The sequence below is a fragment of the Armigeres subalbatus genome, chromosome 1, assembly GCF_024139115.2.
Source record: "Armigeres subalbatus isolate Guangzhou_Male chromosome 1, GZ_Asu_2, whole genome shotgun sequence".
NCBI lineage: Eukaryota > Metazoa > Arthropoda > Insecta > Diptera > Culicidae > Armigeres > Armigeres subalbatus.
In genome coordinates this window covers 33,881,661-33,907,128 of record NC_085139.1, presented here as the reverse complement: position 1 = coordinate 33,907,128, position 25,468 = coordinate 33,881,661, and the positions used below count along the sequence as shown (strand labels likewise).

At 39.5% G+C, this 25,468-nt stretch overlaps 1 long non-coding RNA gene across 1 annotated transcript; it reads left to right on the top strand.

Annotated features, from left to right (window-relative positions):
• Nucleotides 1-6,509: 6,509 nt before the first annotated feature.
• LOC134208259 (uncharacterized) lies at nucleotides 6,510-6,943 on the top strand. Its single transcript, XR_009978581.1, has 3 exons — nucleotides 6,510-6,611; nucleotides 6,668-6,751; nucleotides 6,810-6,943. It is a non-coding gene; the product is annotated as an uncharacterized LOC134208259 (long non-coding RNA).
• Nucleotides 6,944-25,468: the final 18,525 nt, after the last annotated feature.

The window sequence follows — 25,468 nt, the reverse complement described above, 5'->3', positions numbered from 1 at the left end:
AGGGGGGGGTCGTATGGTTACGGACGACCGAATAGGTTCATCTGGGAGAGGAAACACTCGATCGGCACTAATTTTGCACTTCAAAGGAATTTTCCGAACTACGTGGTTCTTGCGCCTTGCCTTTGCCGTTCACTCACTTGCACCACGTGTCGTTTTCAACGTTCGACCTGGATGGCGACCTCTCGCTTCACTCGCTGGCCTCACGTTGGCATTAAGGAGGACCAGCCGCCACCAAGTGGCCACCAAAGCACTTCAATGTCTCACGAACAAGAATACGGATTTATCCAATTCTGGATTTTGGGAGTGGTATGTTCACTAGAACAGAATAACGAACTTGCAAATTTTTTTGCCGATCACTTTAGATTATAAAACTGGTTGTTTCCAACTGTGTTGCCCAGGAATTAAGAGAGTTGAAAATTGACGGTGGGGTGCTTATATAGACCATAGGTACCAGTTTTGGATGGCTTGTGATCTGGTTTTTCCATTCCATTCCGCCCACAGCATTCGGTGTACGGTATGAAGGTAGGGCACGTGATTTTGTCCGTTACAAATACTCTCGTGCTCCGAGCGGCTGGATATTTGTGATGGTGTAATATAGTCGAGCAGTGGAACCTAGCTATATGCAATTTCGAATATCTCGTTGCAATCTATTACTTCCTTTCTTTTTTTATTTTTATTAGGGTGTACTTTATTGCGCAAATTAATTAGAGAATGTATATAATCAAATTCAAGTTCTTGCGTGATATTTACATTTACTTTCAGCGATATTTATTTATAATTTTTGTTCGCAATACTGACACCAAAATAGAGTCCTTTTTGGTTGGAACATTTTACGAATACACTGGATTCTGTTTTTACACGATTTACATTTTCTCAATTTTCCACTCATCCCAAATGTTTAACGTATATTGATTATCATGTGATTTTTCTTTGATTTATTCTGGATTTTTTGAAACATGTTGCGAAGAAATTGGTGGCAAATTGAAGTCACACGATCAAAAATACGAGCGAAAAAAAATCGTGTAAAAACAAAATCCTGTGTATTACACAATGCGATGGATTTCCTCCGAAAATGTTACCAGCGCCTCCGTGATGCTGTGTCCGCTCCGCTGCGATCGTTTTTATGCGTTCACTCTGCGTGAAATCTTGTTCAAACTGAGGATTGGATCCAAACCCGCAAGTGATCGAGTTTTGATGTCTGTGCTAGGGATGCATGTACGTGATTGGTTAGTTTACCTATTGCTTAACTTTTTATCCATTATCGATAATAAATAGTTAAAAAATAGTATTTTCATATGAATACAAAGAAGCGTTGACTCATCCTTGATCGAATGGTCCAAAAAAATTGAAAATCCATCGAGAAGCGGCTGAGATATTAAAGTTTAAAGTCTATCATATTTTCGTGACGGTCCCCGATTTTCGCAATCGTAAAGTGTACCCCATTATAGGAAAGACAGACGTAGTCCTACGTCAAAAAAGTCATCGGATTCTACGGGGCTACCTTCGATTACATGCGCTTGTTTTCAAGGCAATTCATGAATTTCAAAGTGCTCAACCAAACTCCAAATAAATCAGCTAAAAACTAATTGAAAGTTCATTTAATCATAGTAGAATTTTATGTCAAATTGTTCATTGGCATGTTAACCTCCTTTTCTGCAAATCTGGGCTCAATCGGGCTTTTCCATCCAATTCCCTGTACGAAATAGTAACAGAGGTGTATTTTCCCATATATTTCGGCTGAAATCCCCATATTAACTTCAAATCAATTGCGCCAGCTTATGCAATAACCGATCAGGCTGAAATTTTCAGAGAATGATTTTCTTATCCAAAGTCAAAATCCTGGGGGGTGTCCCGTTGAATCGGACGACTTTTTGTATCCTGGGCCAGTCTAATGCCGAATCAACGCTTCCGCATCCTTCGCAATCTCCAGACCTCAACCCCATTGATAATTAGTGGGATTCTTGCATAGAGAATTCAAGCATGCCGAGGGTTAATATAAAGTTTTGGACACTTTAAACAATGTTTTGAGCATTGTACGGACACATTTTTGGCAATGACTTTGTATCTTTTTCTGTTGATGCCCCTGATGATTCAACGGTGAAAAGACATGAACATACATTGTTCTTTTTCATAAAATGAATGTGGCGTTTGTTTTAATTCATTAAATATGTTCTCCTTAGCCGTGCGGTAAGACGCGCGGCTACAAAGCAAGACCATGCTGAGGGTGGCTGGGTTCGATTCCCGGTGCCGGTCTAGGCAATTTTCGGATTGGAAATTGTCTCGACTTCCCTGGGCATAAAAGTATCATCGTGTTAGCCTCATGATATACGATTGCAAAAATGGTAACTTGGCTTAGAAACCTCGCAGTTAATAACTGTGGAAGTGCTTAATGAACACTAAGCTGCGAGGCGGCTCTGTCCCAGTGTGGGGACGTAATGCCAATAAGAAGAAGAAGAAGATGTTCTATGAATGATTTTATATCCGAGCCATCACTGTAGGGACATTTTTTGACACAGTGCCAGTGTATTTCCCACTGTTTTTTGTTAGCATTGCTAAAATTTTAATTAATTAAATTTAACTAGGTAATTAAAATTAATTGCAACTAATTAAAAAAGGATTGAAAGAATAATCAGAAACAAACTAAAACGCGAAAAGGACGATTTTACCTTTAACAACTGTTTTCTCAATTTGATGTTCTCAATATGGGACAATTATGCGATTGTAGGCAGTACACTACCAGCTTAGTACGAAACCCTTAACTGGCGGTCGATTGTCATCGGCAGGCCCGTAGAGCCGTGATTATTGGAACTTGTGAGGACCAGATCCTTTGAATTGTCCCGATTTACCACTGGAAGTTGCAAGACTTTGAGTAATGAACGGTTTGTTTTGAGGTTTGAGTAATGAACGTTCTATAAAATCTGCAATAGTGAAACATTTCCTTTAAAAATTATACTTCCTATGATTCGAACACCCAATAAAATTCAATGTCCAAGCAATGAATCATTTTTTTCCGGTCACAAATGAATCGAATATCCCGTAATGTAAATTATGAAGAGCTTGATGTGTGTTCACACATAAACCCTATTAAATTACAATGATTCCAATCAAATTATCTTGTCATCCTAATCGTATCCGTTCGGCCGGCGGCCGCTCTGCCACGGATATTATTTACATTTCCCATCGGAGAAAGGATACAACACTTCTTCCTAGAAGTCGCTCATAAATGCCCCTTAGACCCCGCAGTTGAGAGAAGAGGCAGCTATTTCCTGTTTCCTGGTCCGATAATCAGTATAATTTCCCGACTGATAATACGGGAAAACACGTGCTTAACTTTTATAAAGCCATCCATTACAAGAGGCGATAAGATTGCCACAGATTGGACCGTGCGTCCCATCAGTTTATTGCGCAACAAAACTACGGTCGCATCCCTCGCAACAAGATGTTTCCTCGTCCTCGCCAAATTGAATTTGAAGAACGGGGTTGTGATGTGGCGTGATTGATTAAATCGTAGCCGAAGAATGGATTTATCGTTGAGGCAGGGTTGGTACGGAATATTTAAATTATTGAGTTTAAATTGAACACGACGAGATTCTCGAATGCTGCCGAACTAAGCATACCAATTTATTGATTTTCGTATATCAAAATGACTGAAGTTATAACAACCCTGCAAGGGTTATACCTGAAGCCCAAATAACATACCAACCCGAACTTACTGTCAACAAGTAGTGATATGTATGTAGGTATAGGGTATATGAAAGCGTTGATTAAAACCTCAGCCCTGTGGACGACGATTCGTGATCCGTTCAACGTGCGAAGGGAGGGAGGTCCATGATGATGATGAAAGGAGATTAGCTACCGCAATTCATGCGTTTTATGTTCTTGTGCGGTTCGGTGGCTGCGGCTGGTGGTAGCTCGAAAATGAATGTGGGAAGCCAAGGGTGAATCCCGCCCGGCCGAGTCAGTCGGAGAAAGGCAACCAAAATATGCTATGGCTATTAATTGTGTGTAAATTAATACCTTTCGAGTGGCGCATTGCGGAACGACGACTGAGTAAACAAGAGATGGTAGAAGATAACAATTATTTTTTTCGGAATAGGTCGTCGTCTGATGGTCGGTGATGAAGCTGAGCGAGGGTGAGAACTACAATTGGTTTCGTTTCGCTTTGATGGATGAATTCCGCCTAGTAAGGCAGGTATTTTTTGCACCTATTTAATCACTGTGAAGGAATATTGTGTACGTACATAGTTGCAATTAGGTTTGTTGCAGTGATCAAGCTTGACAAGGGAATGTCAAAAACTTAGTTCAGGTGCAATATTGAACCTGTTTGTCATGACATTCAATGTGTTTAGGGGTGGAAATTATTTTAACTATCACCCTTACAGGTCTTTGAAGTGATGTCTCTTATTTTGGAGCAAGGGTAAAAAGAAATCTCACTTGAGCCTTTAAATAAATGTAATTAAAAAAAATAAATCTGCAAACAAACACCTGATGAGAAAGTTCAGGTAGGGGACCAGGGGGCATTATGAACACCCGGGGCAGATTGGACACCCCCAATATTCTTGCTAATTCAATCATTTTTCTACTTTCAATGCAGCGAACTCTATAATCCTTTCACAAACAACTAATTTATAGCGTAGAAGTCATTGTTTTATCTTCTTAGCGCATAAATTTGACAAAAAAGTTAGAATGTCTTCCAAATGATTAAAAATTATAAGTTTCACCTCCCATAAAATAAGCTTTACTTTACCATAGAAGATGATTTCTCAATTATTGGTCATCCCATAGCAAAATTCTTTTATTTACAGTGCTCTGGCATGTATTTGTGACAAGTTTCCTTGATTTTTACAAAATTTCCAACAGTTTTTAAATATGTTCAGCTGTTGGGGCAAACTGGACACTCTATATGGGGGTAGAACTGACACCTTTAAAATTAAAAACATAACCTTAAACTCATCGAACTAGGCTTTCATTTCGTGATATTTTCGTGTTATCATGGTGCGGAATTATAAATCGCTATAAAAGTTCTATATACCATAGAAGTCGCTGAAAGCGCAACAAAAAAGGAAGTGTTTTGTATAGAATTGTCAATCTCGTTGGCAAGTTGATCAGTACAACGCATTGGAAGGATTGGTGATGCCAGTAAGGTGGATAAGAGCATGCATAGATTATGCAATGCTTAGAGGAGAGACGATTGGGGAGGGGTCTTGCAATAAGTGTGAGGATCCATATAAAAAAATCATATGCTTCATACAAAAAGTTTGACATACATGTATGAGGCCGACTAAAAGTGGCAATTTTTTGCTTTACGTAATCAATCTTCTTCTATTCACCATGGAATTCAAATAGAAAACGATCATATATGATCTCGCTTAAGGTGATTATACAATCAAGCCATGTGGTGAATTTCAAATTCACCACACGGTTTTCTACTCCTATTATCAAAAGTTCAAAACCAGTGTAGTATTTTTTGTACAATGCTGAAATTAAAGTCGATTGCTTAGCATGAGTAATCAAACGATCTACAGATGTTGCGATCCCCATGGGTGTTGTTGTTCTCTCAATTCGTGCTCTTGAAAAATCACTAGAAAAAGCACGTGCTTTCCAAGATGGCCGATTTGTGGCTTTGTTGTATAATCACCTTAAGACGAGGGAAATAGCTTTTCGGATGTTGATGATCCAAACACAATTTTAGGTGTCGCAATAGAAATATGCTTTTAAAATGGACCTCTGGCAAAACGCCCGAATAGTGGTGTGAAATGACTCAATTGCATGCATTCAACCAGCGGATGGCAGATTTTAATACAGTTCTGCATAAGAACCTTACAGAAACTGTATAATAATTGGGCATATACAATTTTTTGAAGATTTTAATACAATCGTTGTATTGAAATTATACAGATTTGTATTCGTCGAGTCGAGTCAAGTACGAGACACTGAAGACGGCTGTTGGCGAACGCGCCAACGCGCCTCTACTAGTTGGGCCTCTCTATCCAGGGGACTGAAGAGTAGGCTAATACGCCTACCCACCATTCGTTCAATATGGCGCACAATGTTTTTGTTTTAATTTCGTTGATTTAATGATAACAGAGATTTGGAAGTATCGATGGGCTGGTTTTCGACATAAAAAAGCCATACAAACACAAAAGGCTCGATATACCTCAACCGATTGTGAGTTTTCACTAGGAAAAGATAATTGCCGATAATTAGCACTAACTGCGTACGAACCAATCACCCAAAATGAGCAGCTGAATTCGGGTATACCACCCAGAAACTGGGTACCAAAAACCGAAGTACCAAAAACGATGTTGGGTAGAGTGCAATTGTACCGCGGATGACAGGCATTTCACCCTCCTGTCTCTATCGGATAGATCGCTGTACCCCTCACCGATAGGTACGATACGCAGGTATGACGGAATGACAGATTCCACACGGTCACATCGGTGAATCTGTGCGATGTAGAGAGATAAAGGGACAACAGATATAGGACACAATAATGCATGTCATGTAGTAAACACGGCAGATTTAGAAAGTGAGGCAGTTAAATTTAATATTCTACGGTGAATTTATTATTACTATAGCGATTTAGTGAATTATTACACTCCAGGCATCGTGTGAGTTGATTGAAATATAAATTCCTATTAGCGCATCCTAATTTAGCCTAATTTAGTTTAATCCAGTATTAGGAGTCAAAGCATAAAATTATATACGGACACTTAACCTTAAAACCTATTGGAACCTATGAACTAAAGTGGTAAACTGTCTATCTAATTAAAAATCATGCAATTATTAAATTTATCTATAAATTATAGTACGGATATATAGTACGTGCGAAGTGCAGATCTACATAAGAATCGTTCAGTATCGTAGGAACAATTCATCAGATTCGACATAGACATACTAGACTGGTTCGTGGACCGACGTAGATTAGACACACAAACGGGACTAAACGTGAGTTTTTTTGACCCTTGACTATCTGATGCATGGTTATTTCATATCAATATTGTGAAAACTTAAAAATACATATATATCACTATGATTCCGCATGCCTGCCTTGACGAGGACCCCTTTCCGTCCTCGGGCTCGAAACCCGCCCGGTTGAACGACGCCGCGAAAGCGACGATATCATGTTGTTCTTCGCGCGGCCACTTGTTCGATAAAAGGATCGAGTTCGACCACAGAGCATGACCACCGGTATGACCCATGAAGCCGACTCCGATCCCTTGGACCACCTCTTATTTGCGCATGAACTAGCCATCCTTGAGTCCACGCGCCACCTTCTGTGTAGCTCCGAGACGATTTGGGCGATAGCCGATAAAACGGCGTTCCAGCCAACTTCATCTTTACGCATCCTCCGAACTAGGTTGTCCGGGGTAGTGTCCAGACCACATGTGGCAAGCATGTGGTCACGCATTGCGCGAAAACGTGAGCACACAAACAACACGTGTTCCGCCGTTTCCTCAAAACCTGCGCACACCAAACACTCGGGCGAGGCCGAGCAAGCCAGCTGCGGTACCTGCACTGTGATTTTGCAGCACGCTTAAACGCCGGTCACATCGAACCCCCCATGGGGTGCTTGCTGTTCACAGCTTTGCTGGAACAAATTAAACAATTGGGAGGGTTCGTGCAGCATTGTGCCTTATGTCCCTCCAATCCGCAGCGTCGGCAGAGATTGCTTCTGTCAGGGCCTTTGCAGTCCCATTGCTTGTGCCCCGGTTCCAGACACTTCAAGCAAACTTCGGGTTGCTCGTATATGCCCACAGGGTATACCGACCATCCCACCTTGACGCCCCCTAACTTGACTACCTTGGAGGCGTCCGCTGTAGATAGCCGAACCAATGCTACCTGCGTCGCTGCTTGAAGTTTTGAAACCTACTCCTATAAATATCTTTTATGTATCAAACCTGAGTCATTCGTTCGATCTTGAGACATCATTATGCCCAGCTTCGATGTTAAATCACCTTTGTGATGAAACCACTTCGCAAGTCGCGTGGATGAAATGGGTTCCCAGTAACAATCTTTCGAGCTGCGTTGTTGGTTGAATTATTCCGAAAACGATTGCTTGAGTCACAAATATGTCAATGGTCGGCTGTTCGGCCACATTGAGAGTTGACGTAAAGTCAATGTCAACTTCTCTCCACGAACAGCCTAGATAGCCGTGTGGTGTCGGCAGCTGGTTATCTGGCTAAGAATAACATTACGGATTGCCTGTTCCAGTGGTAAAAGTCCACCATACAGGTGACCCCTAATTTTCGGTGTGATGCGGCTTTATGCTTACCGTGCCTACGAATGAATGGTTAGGGGGGTCTAATAAGAACCTAACCGCAAACGGAGCCTGTGAAGCACCAGGGCCCCCTTCACAGTATTTTAGCCCTCGCTGCGCTAACCGGAGCTATGGCGTAGTTGACTTTTTACTTCTCCGAGATAATCGGCTACTCTTATTCAACTTCATCGTGAGGTTAAATAAGAGTAGGGTTATGAATATGTGTTTTAATTAGTTTTCAACAAATTGTCACCTATATGGATTCGCATTATGCGTTTTATACAATGTGCTTTGTGTATGTTACCTATATGGATTCGCATTATGCGTTTTTTTTCACAGTGTACTCTGTGTCTCGTCCTTGACGTTTGGCTTCGGCTACTCTTGTTCAATCTCAACGTGAGGTTAAATAAGAGTGGGGTTATGAATAAGTGTTTTACTTAGTTTTCAACAAATTGTCACCTATATGGATTCGCATTATGCGTTTTTCACAGTGTACTCTGTGTCTCGTCTTTGACGTTCGGCTTTGGCTACTCTTGTTCATCCTCAACGTGAGTGTGGGGTTATGAATATGTGTTTTACTTAGTTTTTCAACAAACTTCCACCTATATGGATTCGCATCATGCATTTTTTTTTTTACAATGTACTTTGTGTTTGTCACCTATATGGATTTGCATTATGCGCTTTTCACAGTGTACTCTGTGTTTCGTCTTTGACGTTCGGCTTCAGCTACTCTTGTTTAATCTCAACTTGAGGTTAAATAAGGGTGGGATTATGAATATGTTTTTTTTACTTAGTTTTTCAACAAATTTTCCCCTATATGGATTCGCATCATGCGTTTTTTTTTTACAATGTACTTTGTGTATGTTACCTTTATGGATTCGCATTATGCGTTTTTCACAGTGTACTCTGTGTCTCGTCCTTGACGTTCGGCTTCGGCTACTCTTGTTCAATCTCGACGTGAGGTTAAATAAGAGTGGGGTTATGAATATGTGTTTTATTTAGTTTTCAACAAATTGTCACCTATATGGATTCGCATTATGCGTTTTTCACAATGTACTTTGTGTATATTACCTATATGGATTCGCATTATGCGTTTTTCACAGTGTACTCTGTGTCTAGTCCTTGACGTTCGGCTTCGACTACTCTTGTTCAATCTCAACGTGAGGTTAAATAAGAGTGGGGTTATGGATACGTGTTTTACTTAGTTTTCAACAAATTGTCACCTAAATGGATTCGCATTAAGCGTTTTTTACAATGTACTTTGTGTATGTTACCTATATGGATTCGCATTATGCGTTTTTCACAGTGTACTCTGTGTTTCGTTCTTGACGTTCGGGTTCGGTTACTCTTGTTCAATCTCAACGTGAGGTTCAATAAGAATGGGGTTATGAATATGTGATTTACTTAGTTTTCAACAAATTGCCACCTATATGGATTCGCATTATGCGTTTTTCACAGTGTACTCTGTGTCTCGTCTTTGACGTTCGGTTTGGCTACTCTTGTGCATCCTCAACGTGAGTGTGGGGTTATGAATATGTGTTTTACTTAGTTTTTAAACAAACGTCCACCTATATGGATTCGCATTATGCATTTTTTTTTTACAATGTACTTTGTGATTGTCACCTATATGGATTCGCATTATGCGTTTTTCACAGTGCACTCTGTGTTTCGTCTTTGACGTTTGTCCATTGTTACATCCTCTGTGTTTCTGTGAACTCTCTGTAGTCCCTAGCTGAATGCGTGTGAGTCTACATAATTGGCTTTCCTATAAATGGTTCCATTCTCCTTTCCAACTTCACTTCCTCTTCCTTTCCTTTTTTCACATCCTTTTCCGTCAGGTAAATGATGAGAAAGGCCAGTGAAGGCGATGGCACAAATCTCCCAAATTGAGGGGAACGTGCCTCCTGAGCCGACGTTCTGATACCTGATACCTGATGGAATGGCAAACAAACAGCCCTAATCCGCTCATCACAAATATTATCTTAAAATAAGTGCACTGAAAAAACTTGAATTTCCGTTGGTTTCCAAAATCGTGAAGCTAGAGTCTTCGCAAGAATTCGTCCACTTCCCTGAGAAAATCAGGTTCCCGGAAACACTTCCGGCCCACTTCCAATGTGGAGGTAAACGAAATTTGTTCACATGCCTGAAGAGTCAAGAATCTCGGGAACATATCCGGACATAGTCAATGTGTCCAAAAATTCTTCAAAATTAATCTGTTCCGCGTTTCTTCCAAAATCATGATGTTTGATATGTCGCAATATTGGTTTCGAAACTAATCGAAATTTGTTCACTTCCATGAGGGAACCACGATCCTGTGAACACTTCCGGATGTGGTTAGTGTATCCAAAACTCTTAAAAATTCATATTTTAATCAAGTTTATCAAAATAGTGAAGTTTGATATGTCACAATAGGGCAGTTCAAATTTCAAAAATGTTCGAAAATTCCAACTCCCATATGTCTATTAGCATCATTTTAATAATATAGGAGTCCTGGCAAAATTTCAGGCAATTCGGTGGCCATTTAGGGGTGGCGCGAAGTCAATTTATGTTTATATGGAAATTTGTATGGGAAAAACTTTAAAAAATTTCAACTCTCCCTACAACGGTCAAATCGTGATGAATTCAAGTAAACATCCCCAACCTCCCTTTTTGGAATCTATATAAATGAAACCTGCGGATAACACGTTAGTTATGAGTAGATTGAACGATTCTATTGACAGTGTGAATATGAGATAAATGGCTAAAATGGTGTGATTAGCCTCAACGTAGCAGTGGAAATATAAATCAAAATTAATGAGTTACCCACTGGTAGAGCTCAAATAGATTCCAAAAATTGAGGTTGGGGATGTTTATTTGAATTCATCACGATTTAAGAGTTGTAGGGGGATTTGAATAAATTTTAAGTTTTTCCCATACAAATTTCCATATAAACATAAATTGACTTCGCGCCACCCCTAAATGGCCACCGAATTGCCTGAAATTTTGCCAGGACTCCTATATTATGAAAATGATGCTAATAGACATATGGGAGTTGTGATTTTCGAACATTTCTGAAATGTGAACTGCCCTAATGTCACAAGATGTGTGTCGGAGTGTCGGATCTAACCAAAATTTACATACATTTGAATTTTTACAAAATTAGATACATCAGAAGATGGGTTTCAGAACTAACCGAAATTTTTCCACTTCCCATAGGGAACCAGGGGTGGCATTGCGCAGCTCGACTCGAAACGAGCATACCATGCAAACTGTCATACGAAAGAGCTGTCGAAAGGAGATGTCCAATGAGGCCCCAGGTTCCCGGGGACACTTCCGAACCTAACCAAAGTGTCCATAACCTCCCAAAAAATAATCTATTGAACTTGTTTTTCAAAATCATGAAGTTTGATACGACAAAATTCACTCGCGTTTTCAAGGGCACGCACACCACTTAATATGAAAGCATCGCACAACTGTCATTTTCATTATTCCACGCATGCTGCGCCGTAGCTAAGCTGAAATAATAAAAACAAAAGTTGTCCACTGCCTCTGTATTAGGGACGTTCCGATAGACTAACGCAAAATGAACTCCCCCAAGAAATTATGACGTTTGAGCGGGTCGCATAATGAACGCAAAATGAACTTTTGTTCGAGAAAACGACCCGCTCAAATGTCAAAAACCATCGGGTGAGTGAATTCAATGAACCCCTGCATAAGTCTATATTTCCGATATATCGGAATATCAATATATTTGTTTCGATATCCGATATTTTTGTATCGATATTTTGCTTTCAATATATCGGTCATATCGATATTTTTACATTCGATATCAATATATCGAATCAAATAAAAGGGACACAAAACAACATTGCCATTTTATTTGGGTAAAAAAAGTACTGAAGAAGATCTTGTAAATTTAAAAATTTCACATTAATAAAGAGATAAAACAAGAAAGTACTTACTTCATATGATAAAATATATATGCATCGCTCATTGGGTAGTCACATTTTTTTTCTTTCTCCTCCCCCATCATTTTTTTGTGGTTCGGTCATAGTTTTTGAAAAGGAAAATTTAAAGTTGAATGGAAAACACGATAAAATATTGAATTCTGCCAGACTTTTTTTAACCTTACGGGACTCGCGTGCAGTCCCACCGTTTTTGTGAACGGCAAGCGTGCTTTTTTCATTAAGGTTGAGAAAACTGATGAATTTTGCGGTTTTATTATTTACTAATTTATTTTCCATTTTCCACTATCACCTCCATTTGAACTGTCACCAAATCGGATCGAAGCCTGTGGAAATGCAGAAAAATGTTCTGTAGACATTTAGAAGAATATCCTGTCGAAATTTGTTTCGGAAATTCAGAAAAAATCACAATTTAAGAGAATTTCCGTGGAAATTTTCGTGGAAACTTTCAAAAGACTTTCGTTGAAAACAGTAAAAAAACAGATTTTTCATAAGAGTTTTTCGTGGTAAATAAAAAGTGTTCAGCAAGTTCCAGAAAAAAAATCTGGGAAATTCGGAAAAGAATTTGCTTATTTGTTTCAATCTAACTGACTTTGTTTAGTGTTATTGAATAACTTATAAATATATTTTTCTTGATTGATGACTTGTGAGGGAAGTCAGATTTTTTCTTTTTTTTTTTGAAAAGATGTTTAATTTTGATACACATAGTTAAGTTTGCCATTTTAGGGTGTTTTTATGAGATATTGCGAAAAAAGATTCGGCTGCCGGTGGAACTTGAACACTATTCCATTTAGTACACGGATGTATTACCAATTTTACAACAGCTGCCCTTGCGAGAAGTTCCATAACCAGCTAATAACGATGGAATATCAGTCAATTCCCCGTATCTGTTTTGGCAACATTTCACACCCTGTTCTTTCTACTTATAAATATAAATACAATAATAACTTCCCGAAAAACAAATTTTTCAGGAGAATGTTTCAAGGCAAAGCGAAAAATTGTTGGTGAAATTGCAGTAAATTTGATTTTATCAAAGAAATTCAGGCGGTCGGAAATATATGAAACGTCAAGCTGAAGACTACTCCACTACCAGTTGAAACTACGACGTTCGTCGACGCTGTTGATTGTTGAGCCACTTATACATTCAGGTTGGATAAACTAATATACAAAAGTCGTTTGTCATTATTTTTGTAAACGCACTCCTAATACGAGTGAGTAATATGAGAGAAAATAAACACTAACAACAAATATTATAAATGAGAGAAAATAAACACTAACAACAAATATTATAAATGAGAGAAAATAAACACTAACAACAAATATTATATATATATATATATATATATATATATATATATATATATATATATATATATATATATATATATATATATATATATATATCGGTGATATCGATACTTTGATTCGATTATCATATCATAGAATATCGATATTTTGAAGTATCGGAACGTCCTTAGTCTGTATTGAGTGGTGTACCCTTGAAAATGCGAGTGAATTTAGTTTTGGATTCTATAGACTAACGCAAAATGAACTCCCCCAAGAAATTATGACGTTTGAGCGGGTCGCATAATGAACGCAAAATGAACTTTTGTTCGAGAAGACGACCCGCTCAAATGTCAAAATCCGTCGGGTGAGTGAATTCGATGAACCCCTGCATAAGTCTATGATGCTTGTCCTTAAACTTGGTGTTCGCTGTCAAGCTGTGGCTTTAAGCACGGAACACACTAACGCATGCGATAATATCGCTTGAGGGCAGTTTTCATTCGAATAAAAAACAGTTTTTTTTTCTTTTTGGCTGTTTTGACGTAGGACTTACGTTTTTCTTTTTCGGATGTCATGACAGCGGTGGCTGATAAAGAAGAAGAAAATCAGCTTAGAGATGTTTTGTCTACTCATCCGGGAAAACTGATTGGTTTTATAATCAACATTATTCCTGGATGGAAACGGGTCATGGCATACGACTGACCATATGTTAAGTGGTGGTTGGTACTATACGACACGTACAATAAAACAGGGATATACTATAATAGTTCTAATTCCCCAGTAAAAAATAGACTACACTGAAGAAAATAAATATTTGATTAGGATTAAAAATAATTATTTGCATTCATACGCAGAAGGCATTGGCAATTAAATGATGCACAATGAGCAATGGTGGTAATATTCATTTTAGATTGTAAAGTTTCATCGGATTACATTTAAATGTTTCAAGAACGTTTGCAAAAAATAATTTCCATAAGGAACAATATTTCAATAAATATTATTTTAAGGCTTGATTTTAATTTTCTGATAAATGACAAAATTAAACTTGATATCAATGAGAAAAGATGAGAATTTGCACTGAGATTCCTCTTTATTTGATAAGATTTGATAACTCATGAAAAATATAATTCATAATTAGAAAATATTGGTATTGAAATTTTCTTTTTTCTTTCAAGTGTTTTCTTCCTTCTTTCGTTTTTATTTTTTTGTTTTTTTCTTCCTTCTTTTTCCTTTTTTCGTCTTTTTTCTGCCTTCTTGCTTCTTTCTTATGTCTCCTGTTTTGTCTTTTTTCTTCCTTCTTTCTTTTTTATTCTTTCTTCTTCCTCCTTCCTTTTTCCTAATTTTGTTCCATCTCCCTTCTTCTTCCACCTATTTTTTCTTATTTCTTCTTCTTTTTCCCTTCTTTCCTCTTTCCTCTTTCTTTTTTCTTCTTCCTGCGTTTTTCTTTCTTTCTGTTTTCTTCTTTTTTTCTCCTTTCCTCTTTCTTCTTTTTTATTTCTTCTTCCGTCTTTCCTTCTGCTTCCCTTCTTCCTGCTTTCTGGTTTCGTCTTTCCGTTTCCTCCTTCCTTCTCCATTCTTCCTTCTATCTTATTTTTTAATTCTTCTTCATTCTTCCCTCTTCCTTCACCCTTCATCTTTCTTCCTTCTTCTTTCGTCATCCTTTTTTTTCCTCCTTTTTCTTTTTTTCTTCCTTCTTACTTCTTTTTTTCCTTTTTCTTTTCTCTTCCTTCCTTTTTTCGTTATCTTCTTTTTTCTTCAATTTCTTTCTTCCTTCTTCTTTATTTTCTTTCTTTCTTCTACTTCTTAATTCATTTTTTTCTTCTTTTCTTTTCCTTCCTTCTTTTGTTTCCTTTTTTCTTCTTTTGTTTCCTTCTTTTTTCGTCTTTCTACGTTTTTCCTTCTTTCTTCTCTTTCTTCCTTCTTTCGATTCCTTTTTCCTTCTTCCCGCTTCATTCTTCTTGCTTCCTTCTTTTTTTCATTCTTCTTGCTTCCTTCGTTTTGTGATAAAAACAAAACAACATAACTGAGGTGAGCCAGCCTAGGCCTCTCTAATAAAGAAATAAAATAAAAACAACATCAGTTAAGCATAATTGACGTAATATTTACGAATCTAGAATAAAAGAGCACCCTATTCGACTACTACAATGTGAAAAATATAAACAGTTCATTTTTAAAGAATTTTTTAAATCAGTTTTAGTTCGACGCGGTGTTTAACTCCTCCATAATAGATCATTTTACCCTGCCACATTTAGTTTGTTGTCACAAAAGACAAAATCCTTCTTGTGTCATTTCGCCGTTTTCTTTCATGTTTTACGATTGCCGGTGTCGCATGTTAAATGAGTAGGGGAAAACAGTCCAAAATGCACTTTTCGATGCTTTTACCAATAAAAACAAGAATGCCGAATAATTTTGACACCACAATACACGGTTTGAGCCCACATCTAACCATCCTCGATTGTGCCCACCTCAGTCCACCTCGCTCGCTGCGCTCCATGCTTTCTTGTACCTGCAGGGTCGGAAGCGAACACCATCTTTGCAGGGTTGCTGTCCGGCAATATGCCCTATTCTGGATACTGATGGTGTGTAGATTTCATGTGAAATAATGGTGAACGCATGGTTGTTTGATAAGAAAATTATTTTGAGCTTTTTAGTGGAATGTCTTCACTTGTCATAAGACGAGTTAATACAATCCCATTGAATTCCACCACATGGTTGTTTGTTTTGTCTTAACGGATTGAACGAAAATCTTACGGGTGAGATGAAAGAATCGCAAATCATAAAATTAAAGTGAAAATTGAAGGATTTTGCTCAATGTTTCCATTGCAGCTTGATAATGAATAACTAATGTAATGGTAACATTCGTTCAGAAATGTTCTACAAAAGATGAGTGAATTTTTGAGAGAGACCATTTTGCCTCGTGGGTGCGTTTTGCACTGTTCTTCCCTAGTGAGGCGAACGAAGGAGGAACTCTATTGATATTGATTTTTGAGGCCGTACAAGCTTCGAGTTCCACCGCCCAATGACGGTGGTGCTATTGAAAATTATGCTGGGTGAAATAAGTGAAAACGCACTTTGTTAGGAAAACAGTCATCGCATAACGTTTTGTTTCTTATTAACAATAGTTTTACCCAACCTTCGTGTTATGAGATCTAGTTTTGCTACATGTAGATCGAACACGACAAACGTAAAACGACCGAAAACATATCATATTAGAAGCCTATATCATACTCCCCCACTCAGCAGCAAGTAGCTACGACTGATGGTTCGAGCGAACGTGCATCTCACGCAAGGAAGGAATGGAAGGATGACCGGAAACAAACAGAGACGATAGTCACATAAAAACAGAAAAGTGGAAGTATGCCTGTAGGAACGAACGAAACACCATTTGGTTAGTGAGAGCGAGGGTGGACGCAACGGGAAGGGAGTTCATGCCGAAGAGTGGGCGTCACGAGTGCGCGTAACTATGGCTTCCTCCATTTCATTTTGCTGTCAACACAAATGAAGGCAGGCGCGCTGTTTCCATAACCATCAGCCAGCACCATGGTGCGGGAGGTGCTCGTGGAAAATGATGAAAGGAGCTACCGAAAGGGGAACCCGGCACAAAGAAAACACGAATTTCAATTGCGTTTCCATGGAACATGATATTGTATTTTGTAGAAATGAATTAGACATGCAATGAGCTTCGGAATGAATGAGATTCTATGCCACGGGGTGCACACAAAGGAAATGATAGAAAATTGAACATTTTGTAGCTTTATTCTCGTGATTTTCTATGTGTTAGTATAAGTTTTCACGAAATTGAACAAATTGAGCGAAGTAACTTAATTCATTGCACGCAAAGACCAATGCATAATGTTATCAATCAGAATGTTGAACCGATTCAATACTTTATCTGTGAAGATCATGATGGCTTTTGAGTTTTGAGATGATTAATTAAATTTACGAATTATCTAATTTATCATCTCAAAACTCAATCAAAATGATATATTTTTTAAAGTATTGGTCAATATATCTTACTTAAACTAAACCGTCGGAGTGAGGATACTCCTTGCATCTGAAGGACTATCGACGGCACCAGAACATGCACATCAACCAAGTTCATCAGGAATGCGAAATTGGGCCAGCTGAAGCTGCTGCTCATCTACAATCATATCGCCGAAATCTGACGTGCGAGCAAACAAGTCGCCTACAGCAGCTACAGGAGAGCACAATAAGGTTCCACTTTCCTTCCCCCGGAAATTTTCACAAGTAAGGACGCCTTGTACAGAAGAAAGTAGCATTATTTTTTCAACCAATGAGTCGCCAAAAACTTATTCAGCATTTAAGCAGATTGTGCTTGTGGTAAATAGTTTTACAACCACCAAAACATAATTGGGCTTATTCTACGAGTGAAGTCACGTGAGATTGCTCGAATGACGTGAGAAGAGTCGTATAGCCCCATTCAAATAACTTGGTCACCTCATGTGAGAATGGCTAAAATCGACTCACCCCACATCACTCGACTCGTCCCAAATGCCACTGAAATTTTAATATATTGTTAAAATTTCAATCGCATGAAAAGCTAAGCTAAAATGAAAGAAATTCATAATAACAATTTAAGTTCGTCCTTCTCGGTTATTTTGGCAACTGAAACCAGCTGTTTCATCCCAGCGTGAATACTGAAGAACTTTTTAGAAGCAGCTTCAATGTCTTCAGGGATGACCACGATTTCTCAGAATCTAAACAAAAAGTCGGCAACGGAGTTCTAGTTACTTACTTACTTACTTATGGATCCTGTACACCTCCGGTGGTGCAAAGGGCCGACTTGAAAGATCTCCATCCTGAGCGTTGCCCGGCTATCGCTTTAACCTGTTGCCAGGTTAGATTTTGGTCGACTTCTTTTATTTCTTTATTGAGGCTTCGCCGCCATGAGCCTCTGGGTCTGCCTCTGCTGCGATGTCCCGCTGGGTTCCAGTCTAATGCTTGTTTACAGATTTCGTTTCCGCCCCTACGGAGAGTGTGGCCGACCCAGCCCCACTTCCGATCTCGAATTTCTGTTGCTATCGGCCTCTGGTGACAACGACGATGGAGCTCGTTGTTTGAGATCCAGTTGTGAGGCCACCAGGCCCGAATTATATACAGCAGGCATCTGTTAATCACAGAAAATAATTATGAAAAATAAACAGCGCGTAAAACTTGACACGCAGAAATTTACGCTGAAATGGTCATCTTCCTAACAAGATTGCTTACAACTTGTATGCAATATTGACGATTCACGTCAAATATTGTTTACATTTTGGCTATATTATGTGTGGAATTACGCTAATAATGGCGTTCCATTTAAGTGCATGATTTTTAGCATAAATTTCAGTGGATTTTTCTATCTGTGATGAACACCTGCAGCCGTTGAGTGTTCTCCACTGATACACACCATGTTTCGCTAGCGTATAACAACACAGATTTCACGTTAGAGTTGAAAATTCGTATTTTGGTGCGTTCACTTATCTGCCTGTTTTTCCAGATATTTCTTAAACTCGCAAAGGCAGCCCTTGCTTTCTTGATCCGTGCGCCTATGTCGATCTTGGTGCCGCCGTCTGACGCTATTTGGCTACCAAGATATTGGAAGCTTTCAACATTCTCCACTGGTTGCCCGGCTACTGTGAAACTGGAAGGAGTCACCGTGTTTACATCCAACGATTTGGTTTTGTTGACGTTGATGACTAAACCTGCCGAAGAGGAGCGCTCGGCAAGGTCGTTGAGCTTACTCTGCATATCAGAGCGCCGTTGCGCGAGGAGTGCAACATCATCCGCCAATTCGAAGTCATTTAGGTGCTCCATGGTTATAGGCTGCCATAACAGCCCGCGGTTTGGTTCACGGTCAATCGCATCTACCAGAATCTCGTCGATTACGATGAGGAACAGTAACGGTGATAGAATACATCCTTGCCTTACACCAGCTACGACCCGGATAGGGTCGGACAAGACCCCATTGTGCAGCACTCTACACGAGAATGCCTCGTACTGTGCCTCGATGAGGCCGATGATTTTATCAGGAACTCCCTTGCGTCTCAGGGCGCCCCCCCCCCCCATGAATTACATCCCCGCAACTTTGACGTCGTGGCGCTGCAGGAGATTTGCTGGACAGGACAGAAAGTGTGGAAAAACGGGCATCGAGCGGCTACCTTCTACCAAAGCTGTGGCACCACCAACGAGCTGGGAACCGGCTTTATAGTGCTGGATAAGATGCGCCATCGTGTGATTGGGTGGCAGCCAAGCAACGCAAGGATTTGCAAGCTGAGGATTAAAGGCCGTTTCTTCAACTATAGCATCATCAACGTGCACTGCCCACACGAAGGGAGACCCGACGACGAGAAAGAAGCGTTCTACGCACAGCTGGAGCAGACATATGATGGATGCCCACTGCGGGACGTCAAAATCGTCATCGGTGACATGAACGCACAGGTAGGAAGGTAGGAAATGTATAGACCGGTCATCGGACCGGATAGTCTGCACACCGTATCGAACGACAACGGCCAACGATGCATAAACTTCGCAGCCTCCCGCGGAATGGTAGTCCGAAGCACCTTCTTTCCCCGCAAAAATATCCACAATGCCACATGGAGATCACCTAATCAAGAAACGGAAAACCAAATCGACCACGTTCTAATCGACGGTAAATTCTTCTCCGACATCACGAACATCCGCACTTACCGCAGTGCGAATATTGAATCCGACCACTACCTCGTTGCAGTATGCCTGCGCTCAACCGTGAAGAGACTGTACTGCGCTAATAACGCACGAAAATTCTATGAGAAGTTGAACCGTTCACGTAAGGGCCACGTGCCACAGCCCGATATGTGTAAGGACATAAACGGGAACCTTCTTACAAACGAGCGTGAGGTGATCCAAAGGTGGCGGCAGCTCTACGAAGAGCACCTGAATGGCGATATGGCAGACAACGGTGGCGGTATGGTAATGAACCTAGGAGCACGCGCGCAGGACATGCGACTTCCGGCTCCGAATCTCCAGGAAATCCAGGAGGAGATCGGCCGGCTGAAAAACAACAAAGCCTCTAGAGTTGACCAAACACCAGGAGAGCTATTTAAACACGGTGGTGAGGCACTGGCTAGAGCGCTGCACTGGGTGATTACCAAGGTTTGGGAGGATGAGGTTCTGCCGCAGGAGTGGATGGAAGGTGTCGTGTGTCCCATCTACAAAAAGGGCGATAAGCTGGATTGTAGCAACTACCGCGCAATCACATTGCTGAACGCCGCCTACAAGATACTCTCCCAAATTGCATGCCGCCGACTAACACCAATTGCAAGAGAGTTCGTGGGGCAGTACCAGGCGGGATTTATGGGTGAACGCTCTACCACAGACCAGGTGTTCGCCATACGACAGGTATTGCAGAAATGCCGCGAATACAACGTGCCCACACATCATCTATTTATCGACTTCAAAGCCGCATATCATACAATCGATCGGGACCAGCTATGGCAGCTAATGCACAAAAACGGATTTCCGGATAAACTGATACGGTTGGTCAAGGCGACGATGGGTCGGGTGATGTGCGTAGTTCGAGTTTCAGGGGCATTCTCGAGTCCCTTCGAAACGCATAGAGGGTTACGGCAAGGTGATGGTCTTTCGTGTTTGCTATTCAACATCGCTTTGGAAGGAGTAATACGAAGGGGAGGGATTGACACGAGTGGTACGATTTTCACGAAGTCCGTCCAGTTATTTAGTTTCGCCGACGACATGGATATCATGGCACGTAATTTTGAGACAGGGCTGGTAGCGACAGAAGCAACTCAAAATAGTGACTTTAGTGACCAAAGCTGACGAAAAAAGGGACCAAAAAGTGACTTTCAGTTGCAGAAAAAGTGACCAAATAGTGACTTCCAATTTCAGTTGCAAGTTCGATGAGACGAAATCCAGCGTTTTTGGGTCGAAGGAGAATAATTTTTCCATAATTTGTGGTGTAATCTTTCACTCACCACTATTTTTTCTTACAACAAATTCAGAATAGAAAAGAAATCGTACACGCTAACTTTTATCTACTCAGTGATACTAAGTAAAATTGTATTTCCCTCTCTTTTAACCCCACGGAAATTTTACTCAATATCATTCAAAAGAAGAACTACTCAAAACTATGAGTAGTCTTGCAAGCAAATATTTTTTTAAGCCACTGGAAGTGAACGAAATATGGCTATCACTCATAACACCTGTTTTTCTTTCCCGAAAATTATTTCTCGGCGAAAATCTGCGTGCATGAGCATTCTTTTCTCTTGAGAATGAGTGAAAATTACGATCATTGGATTAACTGAACACCTACTTTAGAAAGATGCAGAGAATTCTACGATTTGTCACTGGTGCCACGGAAGTTTTTGGAATTTTTGGTGCCACAGGAATAACAGTACGGATCGTTTTGGTAGAAAACGAAACAAAAATTATGAAGATTCATGCACAACGAGCCTGGGATTGAACGCTCGACCTCCTGCTTGTAATGAAGACCATGCTCTCTGAATTTCTTATTATTTTTCCTACAAAAAACGCAGATTTTCCGACTTGCTGTGCGTATTCATGACCGATTTTTGCTATAGAATTCGACAGTGCATGAAATCTTCAGAGACTTGATCTCCATTCTATGATAACCAATTACAAAAAATTGTGAACAAATTATGGTTGAAAACATTGTAATTCCTACATGGTTCAATTCAACCAGAGGAAAAAAATTCTAACTGCCAGAGGCAATTGAAATGTATTAATAATAACTAAAAATATGACATACCAAATAAGGATGATAGTGTTAAGAAAACACGGAACACCTAGTCTAAGAGATGAATGCATGTATTAGATAATTAGCAAATAAAATTGGTTAAAAAAAAAGAGAACAAATTATATTTTCTTGAATTGTTGAGACAAGTTTTATATGGACGGCTAATTAGGAATCAAGTCTCCTCAAATTGAGGCAACAACTCAAAATCCTGAAATTGTGGTGGAATGTTGGCATTTTTATCAACGAAGATCATTCAGCATATTTATGGATTTGTGCTGTGAAATGATAGCATATGGTCATTATTGGGAGAAGTTGTTCAAATTTTGCGTGGCCAATAAAACATCTTTAGGAGGAACAAAAAACAGTAAATACCCAAGTAACCAACAGTTCCTTTAAGAGTACGTTTTTCGCTTAAGCAACTCTGTGAAGCTGATTAAGCGAAAAGCGTACTCTTAAAAGAACTTTTGGTTACTTGGGTGAGGTTGTCAATCAAAAAAATAGCTCGCCATAAAACGATGATCTGCCTAGAGGAGCTATTATAAACATACGGTATAACAATACTCAGGGTGTCTACTCATCTGTAAAAACAAAATTCTCTGGTTTTTCCAGGTTTTTTCCAGGTGTTTTACATTAATTTCAAGCAAAATAATTAACTCAAAAAAGTAAATATTGTAAAAAAAAAGTTTTTTAAAGAATTTTTTGGTGGCCTCACAAAAACAATGTTGTAATTTACTTAAGAAATTTCTCCAGCAGTTCCTTTGCAAGTTTACGCAGAAATTGCTTCAGTCATTCAATCAAAATTCCATCAGGAATCCCATAGGAGATTCCTCCAGGTATTCCTTTGAAAATTTCTCCATAGATTCCATCGGAAAATCCTCCGGATTTTGAGAATTGCTTCAGAACTTCCTCCAGGATTTAATTTCTTTGTTAAAACTCAAGATAACATCTCAAGGAATTGTTCCGGAAATTCCTTAAGAGATGCATTTGACGATTCCTTTACATTTTTTTATGAATTCCTTTAGGTGTTTGTTCAAAAATGTCTTATGAAAATCCCTCGGAAATGGAAATTTTACTCAATATCAGTCCAAAACAGGACTACTCAAAACTATGAATAGTCTTGCAAGCAAATAGTTTTTAAGCCACTGGAAGTGAACGAAATATGGCTATCACTCATATAATACATAAATACCTTTATAAAATACTTTGCAGATTTCTTCAGATATTCTTCTGATTTTTTTTAGGAATTTCATTGGAAATTTGATTAGGTTTTCTTTCGGAAATTTCTTAGAATTTTATTTCAGCTGTTTTTTTTATAAAGAAACTTAAGAAAACATCTTAAGGAAATGTTCCGGAAATATGTTTGGGAATTTCTTCAGGAAATCCTTCAGAACTTCTTATGAAAACTCCTTCAAGAAATGTGTTGATGCAAAAATATGAGATTGCTGGATCCTCAGGAACTCATTCAGAAGTACCTTTAGAAAAAAGTAGTTTTTCTGGATATTTTGCTTTTAAGAATTTTTTGGAAATCCTTCGAGAATACCTTCAGAAACTCCTTTGAAAATCCAATCGGGATTCCTTCGGCTATTCTTTCAAGAATTCCTTAAGCAAAAATCCTAATGTATACCAAGTTATAAATTGTGACGTAAAACACCTTCAACTAGCTACTGGTGAAATGCCAATAAGAGCAGCGAATTAAATGGCAGTTTCAGAACGATCATTTTTCCAAGATCTGTAATTTCATTTCTGTCATGAACAAAGCATCATCAGATGGATACATAAAGCTTTATAAAAAAAAACTTGGTTTCAATAGTTTCAAAATAGTTGAAAATAGTGACTTTTTGCGAGAAAAAGTGACTTTAGTGACTTGAGGTCGAAAAAAGAGACTTTTTAGTGACTAGCCCGAAAAAAGTGACCAAGTCACTAAAAAGTGACCCGCTACCAGGCCTGTTGAGAGGATGGAGGAAGCCTACATCAGTCTGAAAAGCGAAGCTAAATGGATTGGACTAGTCATCAACACGTCGAAGACGAAGTACATGATAGGAAGAGGCTCAAGAGAGGTCAATGTGAGCTACCCACCACGAGTTTCTATCGGTGGTGACGAAATCGAGGTGGTTGAAGAATTCGTGTACTTGGGCTCACTGGTGACCGCCGATAACGATATCAGCAGAGAAATGCGGAGGCGCATAGTGGCTGGAAATCGTACGTACTCTGGACTCCGTAAGACGCTCCGATCGAATAGAGTTCGCCGCCGTACCAAACTGACTATCTACAAAACGCTAAAAGACCGGTAGTTCTCTACGGACACGAGACCTGGACGATGCTCGTGGAGGACCAACGCGCACTGGGAGTTTTTGAAAGGAAAGTGTTGCGTATCATGGTGGGGTGCAGATGGCGGACGGTACGTGGAAGAGGCGAATGAACCGCGAGTTCCATCAGCTGTTGGGAGAACCATCCATCGTTTTCACCGCGAAAATCTGGAGACTGCGGTGGGCAGGGCACGTAGCCAGAATGTCGGACAGTAATCCGGTGAAAATGGTTCTCGACAACGATCCGACGGGAACAAGAAGGCAAGGTGCACAGCGGGCAAGGTGGATCAATCAGGTGGAGGACGATTTGCGGACCCTCCGCAGACTGCGTGGTTGGCGAAGTGCAGCCATGGACCGAGCTGAATGGAGAAGACTTATGTGCAGCACAGGCCACTCCGGCCTTAGTCTAAAAAAATAATAATAAAATGGTACTACGACGTCAGTTCCTTGATTTCATACACTATTCTAAGCCAAATATGTTACAAAAATGAAAAACATATCTACAACAGTATTTTATTTGAAGGGTTCAAAAGTTTTAAGCATAACGGAGCCGTTTTCAAGTTATTGTAATAAATAATTTTGGTATTGGTAAATAGTACATAACTTTTGATAGAAAAAACATACACCTGAGATTTTCGGACACAATGCAAATATAAGTTAAGCTTTCCATCGATGTACAGTAGACGTTCGATAACTGCAAGTCATTTAACTGCAATGCTTTTTAACTGCAATTCGATAGTTGCAACAGTTTTGCAGTTATCGGACCGCTAAACTTCAAACTGATGTCAAACTCAATGACAGCTGCATTGCGCTGCACATTTAGATGCACTTTTATTGCATCTGACGTCGATTGACAACCGTTTGACGTCTAGAATGCGTTGCAGTTATCGAACGGCATTCGTTAACTGAAAAGTAAACA